At 32.9% G+C, this 15,285-nt stretch overlaps 2 non-coding genes and 1 pseudogene across 3 annotated transcripts; all 3 read left to right on the top strand.

Moving 5' to 3' along the window:
* The first annotated feature begins 4 nt into the window (after positions 1-4).
* Positions 5-1,635, top strand: LOC149513336 (uncharacterized; annotated as a pseudogene). The gene is made up of 3 exons (XR_016330430.1): positions 5-26; positions 229-833; positions 910-1,635. The product of XR_016330430.1 is annotated as an uncharacterized LOC149513336 (transcript).
* On the top strand, positions 1,512-1,627 carry LOC149513337 (U5 spliceosomal RNA). The gene has a single exon (XR_016330536.1). It is a non-coding gene; the product is annotated as a U5 spliceosomal RNA (small nuclear RNA).
* Positions 1,636-14,344: 12,709 nt separating the features above from the next.
* LOC149513335 (U5 spliceosomal RNA) lies at positions 14,345-14,460 on the top strand. The gene has a single exon (XR_016330540.1). It is a non-coding gene; the product is annotated as a U5 spliceosomal RNA (small nuclear RNA).
* The last annotated feature ends 825 nt before the right edge of the window (positions 14,461-15,285 follow it).

Here is a 15,285-nt window from a genome sequence, read left to right as displayed (position 1 = left end):
ATAGATGGACTACTTGGAAGTCAGAGGTATCTTCAGTGAATGTTCATTTTGTCCATTCCAGTTCTCTTATTAAGTTAATATCTGCTGGAAAAACCTCTATGTAAGGCAGTAACTGGAACGAGGATCCACTGAAATTCCTACAGTTCATACAGACTGTTACTATCCATGGCATCCTTCACATCCAAAACAAGTGTGAGGTTGAAGCTTCAGGTTGATATAAAAGACCAGAGGGTAAAGATTTTATTGATTTTCTGTTGTCATTGCCGGTTAGTACTGTTAAAGGCTGCTTACAAAACAGGGCATGGTGGGTTGCCATGGAAACCTTTGCCAGAGCATTGAATATTTGCTTGATACTTACATGGAGCCTACAACAAACAAGGATACCCATGGAGCAAATGTTCCTCTCTTGTTGACAAACATTCTATCATCAAGAACTGGCAACTTTTATCGGTGCAGTAATACAAGTAATAGTTTATCCAAAAAGAAAAAAAAGAAAAAAATAACAAAAAAACATCCTTCAGTTTGTCAAATGTTAACCTATATTGCAAATGATCCAACATCAACCTGCCCTTGTCAACTGTTATGTCAAATGTTCCTGCAAAGAGGCCATCACCTGCGCTGCAACATCTGTAAACCCCCCCAAAAAAGGTTTTCAGCTTCATTTGCTGCAAATGTGGGTGGCTATATTAAAGGAGTTGTCACTTATATGATCATGGATGATCTGGTGTAAGCCCCCTTGTCAACTATTTCAAGTATAACTGCTATGCTTAACAAGTTGAATGATAAAGAGGTTGGGGCTTTGAAAGAGAGTGATTGATGTAGCCATGAATGATGTGAGCATCGTTATCCCATTTTGTGGCCTAAATCTTTAACCCTTCTTTCATTGCTTTGGTTTGGATTTTGTTTCAGGGTGTGGAATTACTGAAGGCATCGCTGCTGTCTAAGTCTGCTTACTGACGTATTCCTTACCCAAAAGGCATTGCAGCAATTGTTCCAAATGCTTGATGCTTCTGCTGCTTTAATTGGTGGTCTCTTTACAAATTACAAATGCTTGCTATTTTGATGTAGAGATATGGTTGTTAAATATGTTGATTTGTCAAGGTTTTTTTTTGTTAGTGTTATAATCTATTATATTATCAGATTAGTATTGTTTTGAAATAATTGTGGTTTGGAATTGGACAACCCGAGCTTTTCCAATTGCAGTGCTAAACTTGGTATATGTAAAGAGCTTGCACAAGCCAACCAAAAGGCTTTCAACAACCCTTTTCATCATATACAGTTTCATCATGAAAATGATAGTTTCAAGAAGAAATACTTCAATGAGGGAAGGGAAGCAATGCTGTAGAGTTTAAGATACTGTATTTTGTAAAATAGTACCACAAAAGTGGAGAGTTGCAGGTTTTAAGAGTAGAAGATAGAGAAGACCAGAATCCCATACTTCTAATTAAACAGCAAGCCCAACCCAATTGACTTCAATAAATGAAGCGGAGATGAACTTGTCAGACTCACGGAGCCGTGCGGTGGGCACAGAGCGAACTATTCTTTCGCCTTTTACTAAAGAATACCGTGTGCTCGCCGCTAAAAGCGGCATACGCTAATTTTTGGAGGGCTGATTCAAGTTTGAGTTAGCCCATCAATTCTAAATATAAATTTGTTTGTAAAATTAATTTTACGGTTTAAATTTTAATGTTGCAAAGAGGAAAAAGATTGTCTTTAAAATTAAGATTTTAAAATATAATGGAATTTAATGGAAAATTTGATAAATTAAAAGAGTTGTTTAATCTTTATATTTATCAAATGTTCATGTAAATTTAAAAATTAATAGGGGCAGAATACATGGTTGGACTCATATTATGAACGAAATATAAAGTAGTCTTATTTGCAATGGATCTTTACTCCTTGATAACAGCCACAGAAAAATTCTCTGAAAAGTCCCATTTCTTCATTCAATAATGTTTAGTCATGACTTCCACCATTTTACCCAGTCAGTATCTCCTGCTGAAAAAAACTTTTTCCTATCATTGTAATTTCAATGTTTGCAGACTAAATTTTTTTTAATGGCTGTTAGTTTCCCACGTCAACTTCCATCCCACATCGATGAATATTGAAGCCACCGGTCAGGATTAGGGAAGGAATTTTGAGTTCTAGCCCAACCCCAGGTGGTTTTGTAAGCAGTCACTCGTAGCCTTCGCCGGAGTGCGTCCGGCCATTTTTATTTATTTATTTGTTTATTTATTTATCTTTCATCAGTGCCAACAAAACAAATTGGTTTACATCATTTTATTTTATTTTTTGTTTTTGGCCCAACGTTTACATTGTTTTTTTTATTATTGTTTTATACATTAATGAGTGTTTTTAAATTTTACAAAAATAAGATTAAAATATTTTTATGCGTAATTTTATTTATCATCTTTATCTATTAATTTCTTTCAATATGCTTTAATGAAATATGTACTAATTTTTTAACTTTGTTAAAAATTTAAGATTCAATCACAAATTGTAAGAACTCTGGATAAAAACTATGATATTTAATATTTTTAGAATTATTTTTTTTTACATTAATAATAGAGTATTTAGTTTCGGGTTTAAAATGTTGTTTATGTGCATTTAATTTTTTTTTTATTTTTTTATCGATTTTTTAAATACATTCTAATGAGATGTGTCAATCTTAATATCATTTATTGTACTTAAAATTTTTATTTACGGGATATTTTTTTTATATTATTTAACTTTTTACTCAAATAAATAAAGAATTCAGTTTCTTACATGTTTTATGATAAATTATTTTGGAAATTAAATAAATAAAATAAGTTTTAAATTTAATTATTTTTAATGTCTAATAAGTGGTATGGTATGAAACATTGATGCATTATCTAGGAAATCATTTTTAAGAAATGTAAATACTATAATAAGAATTTGTTATAATTTTGAAAAAATTCCCATTGAAAATTGATAGTCTGAAGAACTTATGCAAATTAAATAATATGCTTTTATGGTTGATATTTGGAGCTCGACATAAATAAAGCAGGGTCAAAATTCTAGTACAAGTTAATTGACCATTCCTTAAGCAAATTACTTCAAAATGCAAGGTGTGTTTTAGTTATCTGTTCCAGGTTTTGATTTTTGAACATTGTAGTTTGAAGTTTAAAAAAATGATCGGCAGATAGTACAGATTTCCAAAGTGTACTAATTGGGGGCTGTGATCTCATGCCAGATTCATTTTGTTCAAACCTGTCATAAATACATGCAGTCACCAGCAAACAATGACACCCTTTTGAAACCTTTAGTTTCTAACTTTGCTGCTCATGTACCTCTCTTGTTGCCTAACATCAACATCCAATGGCCTTTATAGGTGTAGCTACGGTCACAATACAAACTGTCGCATGTATGTGGCAAACGATCCAAAATCAATCTGTCCTTCCTGCAGCCAAGTTATGAACCAAAACGTAACTTTTGTTAATCCGACAAACGAGGTATTAAATGTATTACATTTATCGGACCTTTAGATTACAATTATCGAAAAAATACACAGAATTTTGTTGTCCTATATTTTAAGTCTGCACTTAATTTTTTACAGGGAAAGTAGATTTTTAAGTGCGACACTCTTTCATTGTTAATAACATTGGCTTAAACTTCCTTTGTGCAATAGGGAGTGAAATTGATGAGGGCATCGATGGAATCCAGGACGGTGCTTACTGAAGTGTTCCTTGGGAAGAAGGTGTCCAAGTGATTCTGTTTACAACATGTCACTTGCATCTGTGATTCAGGAAATGCTGGTTGATTTAGATTTGCAGACAATAAGAGTCTTAGTGTAGGAGTAGATGCTTGTCGGTTTATGCTCAAAGTTCAAAGTTGTAGCAGTTCATATAGACTTGTATTGTACTTTTTCTTATGTTAATGTATGAACAATTTTATTATCTTTAGTGTTCATTAATTTGAACATTCATTTTTAATGATTGGCTAATCATCTTTGCAGCCTTTCAACATTAATTTTTAAGCTTTAATCTATGGTCTAACAAATATATGTGAAGAGTTCCCTTTTGACTCATGTCAGCTCTATTAAGTAGTGGAAAGATATCCCTTGCAACGCATGGCAGCTCGATCTGTCTGACCAAATGAAGAAAAGTAGAGGTTAGATATATATATTTGCTTTGCCATTCTAACTACCAATAGTTCTTGGTTGCTTTCAATAAGTTTGAAACTCCGCAAAATTTGACAAGACACCTTTTTGAAGCCTATGGTTTAAAACTATGCTTCTAATGTACCTGTCTTGTTTCCAAACATGCAATCATCAAACGTCCAACAACCTTAAAAGGTGTAGCTACGGTCACAAAGCCAACTGTTCAAATTATGTGACAAATGATTCGAAACCAATTTGCCCTCCCTGCAACCATGCTATGAGCCAAATCGCGACCGTTTTTAATTCACCAACAAAGCAGGATTCATCCTGTGATGAAGGAGGTTATGTCAGAGGGGTTATTGGCAACCACAAATGTGAGCTTGAAGCATCTGGTAGATACCAAAGGGCAGAGGGTTTTGTTTGCAGAAGCCGGCAAATATTTTGTTGATTTTCTCTTCTACATATTCTCTCCAACAGGGCATGGTGGGATGCCTTGGAAACCTTTACGACAGCCTAGAAAATTTGAGTGATACTTAAATTCGGACAACATCAACCAAGGACATCTTGTTGAAACCTGAAGTTTCAAGCTATAGAGCATATGTAACTCTCTTGTTGCCAAACATTCAATCATCAACTTCTGCCAGAATTTACCGGTGTTTGAGAACTTGTAATGCCCACTGTCGTTGTTATTATGAAAATGATCCAACATCTATTCGCCCTGCTCGCTCTAATGCCATGAACATCGCTGCAACATTTGTAAACCCCCTCCCCAAAAAAGATTTCAACTTCATCTGCTGCAAATGAGGATGATTATGGCTTTTTCAAAAACCCTTTTCATCATACATAGAAGACGGCGGTCTGTCAAGACAAGGGAAGGAATTTTCAACTTTTACTCAATCCCACATCGGCTTTCGAAGCCTACGACAAGTATATATGGACGCAAATGACTTTGCGAAAGCCGTACCACTAGATCCGGTTTAGCTTCCGCAAAACACTGACACATTGATGGTGCGTTTTCGGCTACTTTTAAGTAAGAATGTTGGCTCGGCTCGGACTTATCAATCACGTGGATGGCCTTACTTACATATGAAACAATAAAACTTCAAATATATTTATTTGGCTTTGTAGATTTTACTCATTGTTAAATTCAAAGATGTTTGCTGGAAAAGTGTTAGTAGTTAAAGCAATTAGGTATGATATTTTTATTGCAATTTTTGTAACTTATTTTATTATTTTATTAGTTTAGATAGCATGATAGATTTGTATATGGTAATCTATATACTGTTAGGTAAACAATTTGTGTAATAGTTAAATAAATTTTTATATTTTAATGCCTATAAATTAATGAAATGCAGCTCATGAGCAGTAAAGCCAATTTTATTGCAATTACCAAATTAGTTTCTTCTGTTTTTTCCTTTGTTCTTCCTTTGCTCTAGATCTTTCAATTGGAATCAAAACATTCTTTAAGGTCTTAGTGGACCTATGAACCCCTAAAATTGAGTGAAAAACCATCAAACACTTACCAACCAACTTTTGTCAACCTTAAATGACCTCAAGTAGTTGCTCCTTACCTCTACCTCTTATTTTTTCTAGTGAGAACTATCAGATATGGGCTGTCAAAATGAAGATCTATTTGAGTGCTTTTGATTTGTGAGAAGTGGTAAAAAATGAGAAAGAACCACCACAATTCCTGCAAATTTAACAGTAACTCAAATGAAAAATTATAGTGAAAAAAAAGTAAAGAGGTACAAGGCTAAAAGCTATATTGAGTCTTTAGTTTCTGATGACATATTCATCATAATCATGACTTGTGAAACTGTAAAACAAGTTTGGGATATGCTTAAAGAAGAATTTCAAGGTAGTGACAAGAGAAGACAAATGCAAGTATTGAATTTTAAAAGAGAGTTTGAAGTCTTAAAGATGAAAGAGTCTGAAAATTTAAAAGAGTACAATGACAGACTCATAAAGATAGTAAACAAGATTAGATTACTTGATGAGGAGCTGTCAGACAAAAAAAATTATGAAAAAGGTTCTTGTCAGCTTACCAGAGAAGTTTGAGTAAAAAATTTCATCTTTTGAAGACTTCAAAGACTTGACCAAGATAACTCCAATAGAATTGTTCAATGCTTTACAAGTTCAAGAATAAAGAAAGGTTATCAAACAAGAGGATTTAACAGAATGTGCTTTTACAGCCAAGGAGAAATACAAGATGCAAACAGAAAGCAAAGGTAAAAAATAATGAGATAAAAAAAACAAAGGTTTTGGAAACAATGGAAAGAAAAAAAAATTTTCACCTTGCTCTCACTGCAAAAAGACCACTTACTTGGAGAAATATTACTGGTATAGACCTGACATATAATGTAGATATTGTAAGCAACTTGGTCACATGAATAAGGTATGCAAAAACAAAACGCAACAATAGCCAGATCAACAAGCTAGAGTTGCTGACAACCAACAATAGCTAGAAGAGTAAGTTTTTGTTACAACTTGCTATGGAACCAAAACCTCTTCAAGTGCATAGCTCATTGATAGTGGCTGCACACACCATATGGCATCTGATATCAACATGTTCAAAGAACTAGACAAGACCTATACCTCTAAAGTCAGAATAGGTAATGGTGATTTCATAGAAGTTAAAAGAAAATGAGTAGTGGCTGTTGAGACACTAAGTAATATATCGTAATAAATTCACATAAATAAATAACAATAAAAAATGTAAGAAAAATAAAAGCACATCAAAATTTACGTGAAAAACCTTCAAGTATAGAGAGAAAAGCCACGGATCATCAGAAAAATCTCTACTATCAAATAATGGATATACAAAGTTCGTTTCTAGCTAAAGTTAGATATAATCAACAACTAGAGAGACAATTGAAGAAATCTCTCCAAATAGGTAACTCAATAAATACACCATAGATTTATTTCTAGAGAGCTTCAAACTCTATCTTTACTGTTCAGAATGTAAAACTCTGAATCATAAACCTACAGATAAAATTTCAGCTCAATCAGACCTCGGATCGACTTTCGTTTAACTAACTCTTCCTTTTTTTTCTTTTTTTATTTTTTCTGGCTTTTTTTCTTTCTCTTCTTGGTTTACGACACCACCTTAAAACAACCCCACTTCTTTTTATTAAGTAGCTAGGGCTCTGTGTAAAAAGAAAGACTAAGATCTATGGCCTTTGATTGGTCCAAAACCAATTACATGGGACTAGATCTCATTTTCCTAACAATCTCCCCTTCCAACCCCATTAGGAAGAGATTCATCACCATAGCAGTTTCATTTAAAACTTACCTTGACTAAAGAACTCATTCTAGCCAAGTTACTATAGAGTTTAAGCTTCTTTGTGAGAAGTATCTTAGTCAATATATTTATTACATTTTCATCAGTATGGACTTTATTCAATAGCATTTATTGTTCCTCAATCATTTAACATAACCAGTGATATCTAACATTAATGTGCTCATTCTAGCATGGTACATGACATTCTTACTTAAATCTAAAACATTCTGGCTATCACAAAATATAACATACTCTTTCTAATTCAACTTCAATTTAAGAAGAAAATGTTTCATTCAAAGCATTTTTTTACCTACTTCAATTGCTGCAATATATTTAGCCTTTGTAGTTGACAAAGCAACACATTTTTGTAACTTAGACTGCTAAGACATAGCTTTTCCTACAAAAGTGAACAAATACCATGAAGTAAATTTCCTACTATCAAGATCACCTATCATATTAGCATCAGTAAACTCTTTTACAACTGGTTGTAAAACTCCATAACTCAAGCACATTTTTTAGGTGCCTCTCAAATATCTAAAAATTTATTTCACTATTTCTCAATGAATTTTTTTTGGATTAGAAAGAAATCTGCTCACTACATCAACTACATGAGCAATGTCAGACCGTGTACAAATCATAAGATACATTAAAGAATCGACTGCAGAAGAATAATGAATATTGGACATAGCTAGTTGCTTTTCCTTATATATTAAACAAGATTTCTTACTCAGATAAAAATGGTTAGTAAGTGGACTGCTAACTAATTTAGCATATTGCATGTTGAATCTATTAAGCACTCATTCAACATACTTTTTCTATGACAACCATAACTTTCTAACTTTTTTATCCCGAATAATGTCTATATCGAGAATCTGCTTTATTGGACCTAAATCTTTCATGTCAAAAGACTTAGACAATTGTTCTTTCAACCTACAAATCATACTAGCATCTTGTCCCATAATCAACATATCATCAACATATAATAAAAGAATAATGAAGTTACCATCAAATTTTTTTTTAACATACACATAAGGATCCGCTGTCAATTTTTTATAGTTGTGACTCACCATAAAAGAATCAAACTTCTTGTACCATTATCGTAAAGCTTGTTTCAAGCCATACAAGCTTTTTTTTTCAATTTGTAAACTAATTGCTTTTTCCTTTTGACTTCAAAACCCTTAGGCTGATTCATATAAATGTCTTCCTGTAAGTCACCATGCAAGAATGCAGTTTTAACATCAAGTTGCTCAAACTTAAGATTCAAACAAGCTGCTAATCTCAGTACCACTTGAATGGAACTCATCTTCGTAACTAAAGAGAAGATCTTATCAAAATTGATGCCTAGTTTTTGAGATAAATCTTTCACCACCAATCGAGCTTTATACCTCATTAGCTTATCACCATCTTTTTTTAACTTGAACACCAATTTATTTTTCAGTAGCTCTTTTCTTTTTAAAAGTTTAACAAGATCATAAATACCATTTTTTCATAATGACTCAATATTTTATTTTATTACTTTTAACCAGTGCTCTTTATTTGGAAGAGTTTACATATCTTGGAAGCTCTTTGGCTCTTCTTTATTGGTAACTAAAATAAAATCTGAACTTGGATACCTGGTAGATGGCCTACGTTCTCTAGTATATCTCTTAGGCTGAGATTCTATATCACCTGATGCTGAAGGTAGTTCCCCTTACTCAATACTCTCAGGTAGAGATGATTGTTCTCTCTGCTTAAAATTGATTGCATTTGACTCATCACTAACTGTGACTGGCTCATTCATATTCTCAAGTTCTATTTCTTGTTCATTTTCACCATCTGTGGCTCTTTTCTATGAAATCTTTGTCTGTGTTAAAATATTATACTCAATAGTAACCTATGTAGTCTTCTTATTTTTCTCAAAGTTTACTATGGTTTTTTTTTCATGAAAGATTATATCTCTGTTTCTAACTGTCTTTTTCTTCACTAGATCCCATACCTTATAGCCAAATTTCTCATCATCATATCCTACAAACATAGATTGTATGGCTTTATTGTTAAGCTTTGACTTTTGTTCTTTCAGCACATGTATGAATGCTTTACACTTAAAAACTTTCAAATAAAAGTATGAAGCATCTTTCCCTGTCCACACTCTTTCTAGAATGTCAAAGCCTAAAAAAACTGATGGTGATCTGTTAAGCAAATAATAAGTTGTGTTGACTGCTTCACCTCAAAATGACTTTGGTAATTTTATCATCCTCAACATACATCTGATTTTTTTCATAATGGTGCAGTTCATCCTTTCGACTACACCATTATGCTATGGTGTTCCAAGTTTTATCATCTCATGCCTGATCCCATACTTTAAATAGTACTCTTCAAAGTCTTTGATATGTATTTCCTACCATTATCAGTCTGAATACACTTCAAGGATGATCCTGTCATCCTTTTCACTATGGTATAAAATTTTTAAAAATACTGTAATACTTGACTTTTGTTTGTCAACATATACATCCAAGTTTTACGTGAAGCATCATAAATAAAAGTAACAAAATACTACTACCACCTAATGACTCAATCTCAGTGAGGCCACATATGTCAACATAAATTAATTCCAATATATTTTTTTTTCTCTGAGAATTCTAATGAAAAAAACTCTATGATGCTTACCAAATAAATAATAATCACATGAATTGAGAGACATACCTTTGGTCAAGAGAATGAGAGACTATCTTACCAAAACTTGTAACCCCTTCTCACTAATGTGTGTCAGCCTCTTGTGCCACAAGTTTGCTAAAGTATCATCCTCAACAGCATTTATTTGGTTACTATTTAATTGCATTCATGTCTTATACATTGTGTAGCATAATTTTTTTCTTACAACTATCATAGATCCTTTGAGAAGCTTTCACTGCCCATTCTTTTATCGACTCTCATATCCCTTCTTATCAAGGATATTAATAGTAAAAAAGTTCATTCTTATATTTGAAATGTGTCTGACATTCTTCAAAGTCAACATGCAGCTTGTAATAGTTTGTACAATAATATCATAAATCCTAACAATTTATGACACACTCTTGTTTCTAATCTTGTTGCAACCAAAGTCTCTTACTTTGTAAGTTGTAAACAACTCTCTTTTAGAAACATAATGATATGTCGTTCCTATGTCAACTATTCACTTAATGCCAGGATCACCAATATGATTACAATCACCATATGTACAAATCAAAGTAATTGAATCACTATTTGAATTTACTATTGCAACATTGTCATCATCTGAACTTTTATCTTTCTCATCTTTTTGCTCTTGCTTTAAGATTTTACAATGTCATTTTATATGACTTGCCTTACAACAATGGAAATACTTTTTTTTTATCTCTGAACTTGGATTTATGTTTACACTTACTACAATCTTTTGAGTTTCGACCTCTGATAATGTTTCTACCCTTGTTCTCTGTGATCAGAGTTTGATTCTTAGGGTCTACATCTTTTTACCTTGCTTCTTCATTAAGCATATTATCTTTTACCATTTCCAATGTCACATTATAATTAGGAGCGGAATTGAGAACAGTCACAACTAGAGCATTCCAATTGTTTGGCAATAAACCTTAAAGAAATAATGCCTTCATTTCATCATTCATCTTAAGCTTTATAATAGTTATCTGATTAAATATATCTTGAAAATTACTCAAGTATTTTGTAATCTATCATCCATCCCTATATTGTAGAGTTATAAGCTTTTTAATAAGAATAACTTTATTCATTACCTTTTTCTCTCATACAATGCTGTCAATTTTTTTCAAACAATGTGGGCATTTGTCTCCTACACTATATGATGGAACACACTGATATCAACCCATTTTTTGATTGTAGCTAGCTTCTTTCTGCCTAACTTCTTTTAGCTTTCATATTTCATATCTGCTGGTTTAGTCGAATCATCCAATACTGACTCGTACAAATCTTTACAGTATAAATGATCTTTCATCATAGGCTTTCAAATTGACTAATTTGATGCTATTAATTTTATCATGAAACTTGTATCACCCTTCATTATCTCTAACAGAATTTACTTTTGTTTTGGGTTACTTCTGTATTGATGTTCCAAAACAACCTTTGCTTTGATACCACTTGTTGGGCCTGAAGCAATAAATACAACGCATGAGTAATATATCGCAACAAACCCATAGTAATAGACAACAATCAATAATCAACAATAATGAAAAATAAAACACATCAAGATTTACGTGAAAAATCCTCCAGTGTATAAGAAAAAACTACAGATCACCATAAAAATCTCTATTATCAAATAATGGATATACAAAGTTCTTTTCTAGCTAAAACTAGAGCTAATCAACAACTAGAGAGATAATTGGAGAAATTTCTCCAAATAGGTGACTCAACAAATACACAATGGATTTGTTCCTATAGAGTTTCAAACCCGATCTTCAGCATTCAGAATGTAAAACTCTGAATTATAAACTTGCTGACAAAGTTTCAGCTCAATCGGATCACAGATCGACTTTCGTTCAACCAACTTTTCCTTCTTCTTTTTTCCTGGCTTTTCTTCTTTCTCTTCTTGGTTTGGGACACTACCTTAAAACAACCCCACCTCTTTTTATTAAGTAGCTAGAGCTCTGTGTAAAAAAAAAAAGACCAAAGGCTATAGCCTTTGATTGGTCTAAAACCAATTGCATGGGGCTGAACCGCATTTTCATAACACTTTTTACTTTAATCATTGTACAATGAGCTGCAAAATATTGAAAATTTTACTCAGCAAATTTACCCTTCCTTGTTTGACCCTCATCTTTGTGAATATATAGCTCGTTTCACAATGTATCTATGATGTTTGCACTTTGCAGAGAACTGGTTTTTTGGAAAAGATGGCATGGCAATTCACCTGGTTGTATAGCACCACAAAACCATCGAAACCGATAATCATTTGTTTCGACAGACTTTTATTGTATATTCAGTGTTATTAGAATCAAATGCTGAAATCTAGTTCCAATCGAAAGAGATACACTGTAATTTCCCTTCTGTGGGCTTGGTACTTCTTATTTTTCTAATTCTCATAACTGTTCAATTCAAAACTTTCTTTGAAGGCAGTTTCTAACAGGATCTTTCCAAGGCAAATGCTGGATTCCAAAACTGGATCTCATTTTCTTCTTCTTATATTCATTTATAATATTTGTTAATGTTATCTAGAGCAACATTTCAAGGTTCTTTAATTAAATGAACTTAATAAAGTTCGTTAATGTCTGATTCATTTACATCTCTAATTTTATAATTTTCTTGACCTGGTGGGAAAAAAAAAGAGAACAAGATTAGGTCCTTTGAGTTTTTACCTTTGCAGTATCAGATTCAACTAATCTTTAGTCATTGGGTTGATTTGTAGTGGAAGATTATCCTAATAAAAGAAACTCCTTTAATGCTATATGGCAGTACAAACTATAGACGGACTACTAGAAAGTCAGAAGTATCTTCAGTGAATGTTCATTTTGTCCATTCCAATTCTCTTATTAAGTTAATATCTGCTGGAAAAACCTCTATATAAGTAAGGCAGTAACTGGAACGAGGATCCACTGAAATTCCTACAGTTCATATAGACTGTTACTATCCATGGCATCCATCACCTCCACAACAAGTGTGAGGTTGAAGCTTCTGGTTGATATAAAAGGCTAGAAGGTAAAGATTTTGTTGATTTTCTGTTGTCATTGCCGGTTAGCATTGTTAAAGGCTGCTTACAAAACAGGGCATGGTGGGTTGCCATGGAAACCTTTGCCAGAGCATTGAAAATATGCTTGATACTTACATTGAGCCTACAACAAACAAGGATACCCATGGAGTAAATGTTCCTCTCTTGTTGCCAAACATTCTATCATAAAAAACTGGCAACTTTTATCGGTTCAGTAATACAAGTAACAGTTTATCCAAAAAAAAAATGAAAAAAATAACAAAAATACATCCTTCAGTCATGTCAAATGTTATACCTATATTGCAAATGATCCAACATCAACCTGCCCTTGTCAACTGTTATGTCAAATGTTCCTGCAAAGAGGCCATCACCTGCGCTGCAACATCTGTAAACCCTCCCAGAAAAGGTTTTCAGCTTCATTTGCTGCAAATGAGGGTGGCTATATTAAAGGAGTTGTCACTTATATGATCATGGATGATCTGGTGGTAAGCCCCTTTGTCAACTATTTCAAGTATAACTGCTAAGCTTAACAAGTTGAATGATAAAGAGGTTGGGGCTTTGAAAGAGAGTGATTGATGTAGCCATGAATGATGCGAGCATCGTTATCCCATTTTGTGGCCTAAATCTTTAACCCTTCTTTCATTGCTTTGGTTTGGATTTTGTTTCAGGTTGTGGAATTACTGAAGGCATCGCTGCTGTCTAAGTCTGCTTACTGACGTATTCCTTACCCAAAAGGCATTGCAGCAATTGTTCCAAATGCTTGATGCTTCTGTTGCTGCTGCTTTAATTGGTGGTCTCTTTACAAATTACAAATGCTTGCTATTTTGATGTAGAGATATGGTTGTTAAATATGTTGATTTGTCAAGGTTTTTTTTTGTTAGTGTTATAATCTATTATATTATCAGATTAATCTTGTTTTGAAATAATTGTGGTTTGGAATTGGACAACCCGAGCTTTTCCAATTGCAGTGCTAAACTTGGTATGTGTAAAGAGCTTGCACAAGCCAACCAAAAGGCTTTCAACAACCCTTTTCATCATATACAGTTTCATCATGAAAATGATAGTTTCAAGAAGAAATACTTCGATGAGGGAAGGGAAGCAATGCTGTAGAGTTTAAGATACTGTATTTTGTAAAATAGTACCACAAAAGTGGAGAGTTGCAGGTTTTAAGAGTAGAAGATAGAGAAGAGCAGAATCCCATACTTCTAAGTAAACAGCAAGCGCAACCCAATTGACTTCAATAAATGAAGCGGAGATGAACGTCTTAGACTCACGGAGCCGTGCGGTGGGCCCAGAGCGAACTATTCTTTCGCCTTTTACTAAAGAATACCGTGTGCTCGCCGCTAAAAGCGGCATACGCTAATTTTTGGAGGGCTGATTCAAGTTTGAGTTAGCCCATCAATTCTGAGTATAAATTTGTTTGTAAAATTAATTTTACGGTTTAAATTTAAATGTTACTTAAATGTCGCAAGGAGAGAAAATATGTTCTCTAAAATTAAGATTCTAAAATATAATGAAATTTAATAGAAAATTTGATAAGTTAAAAGAGTTGTTTTATCTTTATTTTTATCAAATGTTCATGTAAATTTAAAATTTAATCGGGGCAGAATACTAGGTTGGACTGATATTATGAACGAAATATAAAGTAGTCTTATTTGCAATGGATCTTTACTCCTTGATAACAGCCACAGAAAAATTCTCTGGAAAGTCCCATTTCTTCATTCAATAATTTTTAGTCATGACTTCCACCATTTTACCCAGTAATATCTCCTGCTGAAAAAAACTTTTCACTATCATTGTAATTTCAATGTTTGCAGCCTAAATTTTTAAAATGGCTGTTAGTTTCCCACGTCAACTTCCATCCCACATCGTTGAATATTGAAGCCACCGGTCAGGATTAGGGAAGGAATTTTGAGTTTTCGCCCAACGCCACATGGCTTTGTAAGCAGTCACTCGTAGCCATCGCCGGAGTGTGTCTGGCCATTTTTGTTTATTTAAGTGCCAATAAAACATAAGGTTTAAGTTATTTTATTTTATTTTTTGTTTTTGGCCTAACGTTTACATTTGTTTTTTTTTTATTATTGTTTTATACACTAATGAGTGTTTTTAAATTTTACAAAAATAAGATTAAAATATTTTTATGCGTAATTTCATTTATCATCTTTATCTATTAATTTCTTTTAATATGCTTTAGTGAAATATATATTAATTTTTTAA

Source organism: Durio zibethinus, chromosome 19 (genome assembly GCF_047325235.1).
Source record: "Durio zibethinus cultivar Kanyao isolate XHJ-2024 chromosome 19, ASM4732523v1, whole genome shotgun sequence".
Lineage (NCBI taxonomy): Eukaryota > Viridiplantae > Streptophyta > Magnoliopsida > Malvales > Malvaceae > Durio > Durio zibethinus.
Note: the sequence above shows the minus strand (reverse complement) of the source record. Positions and strands in the feature narration are given on the sequence as shown.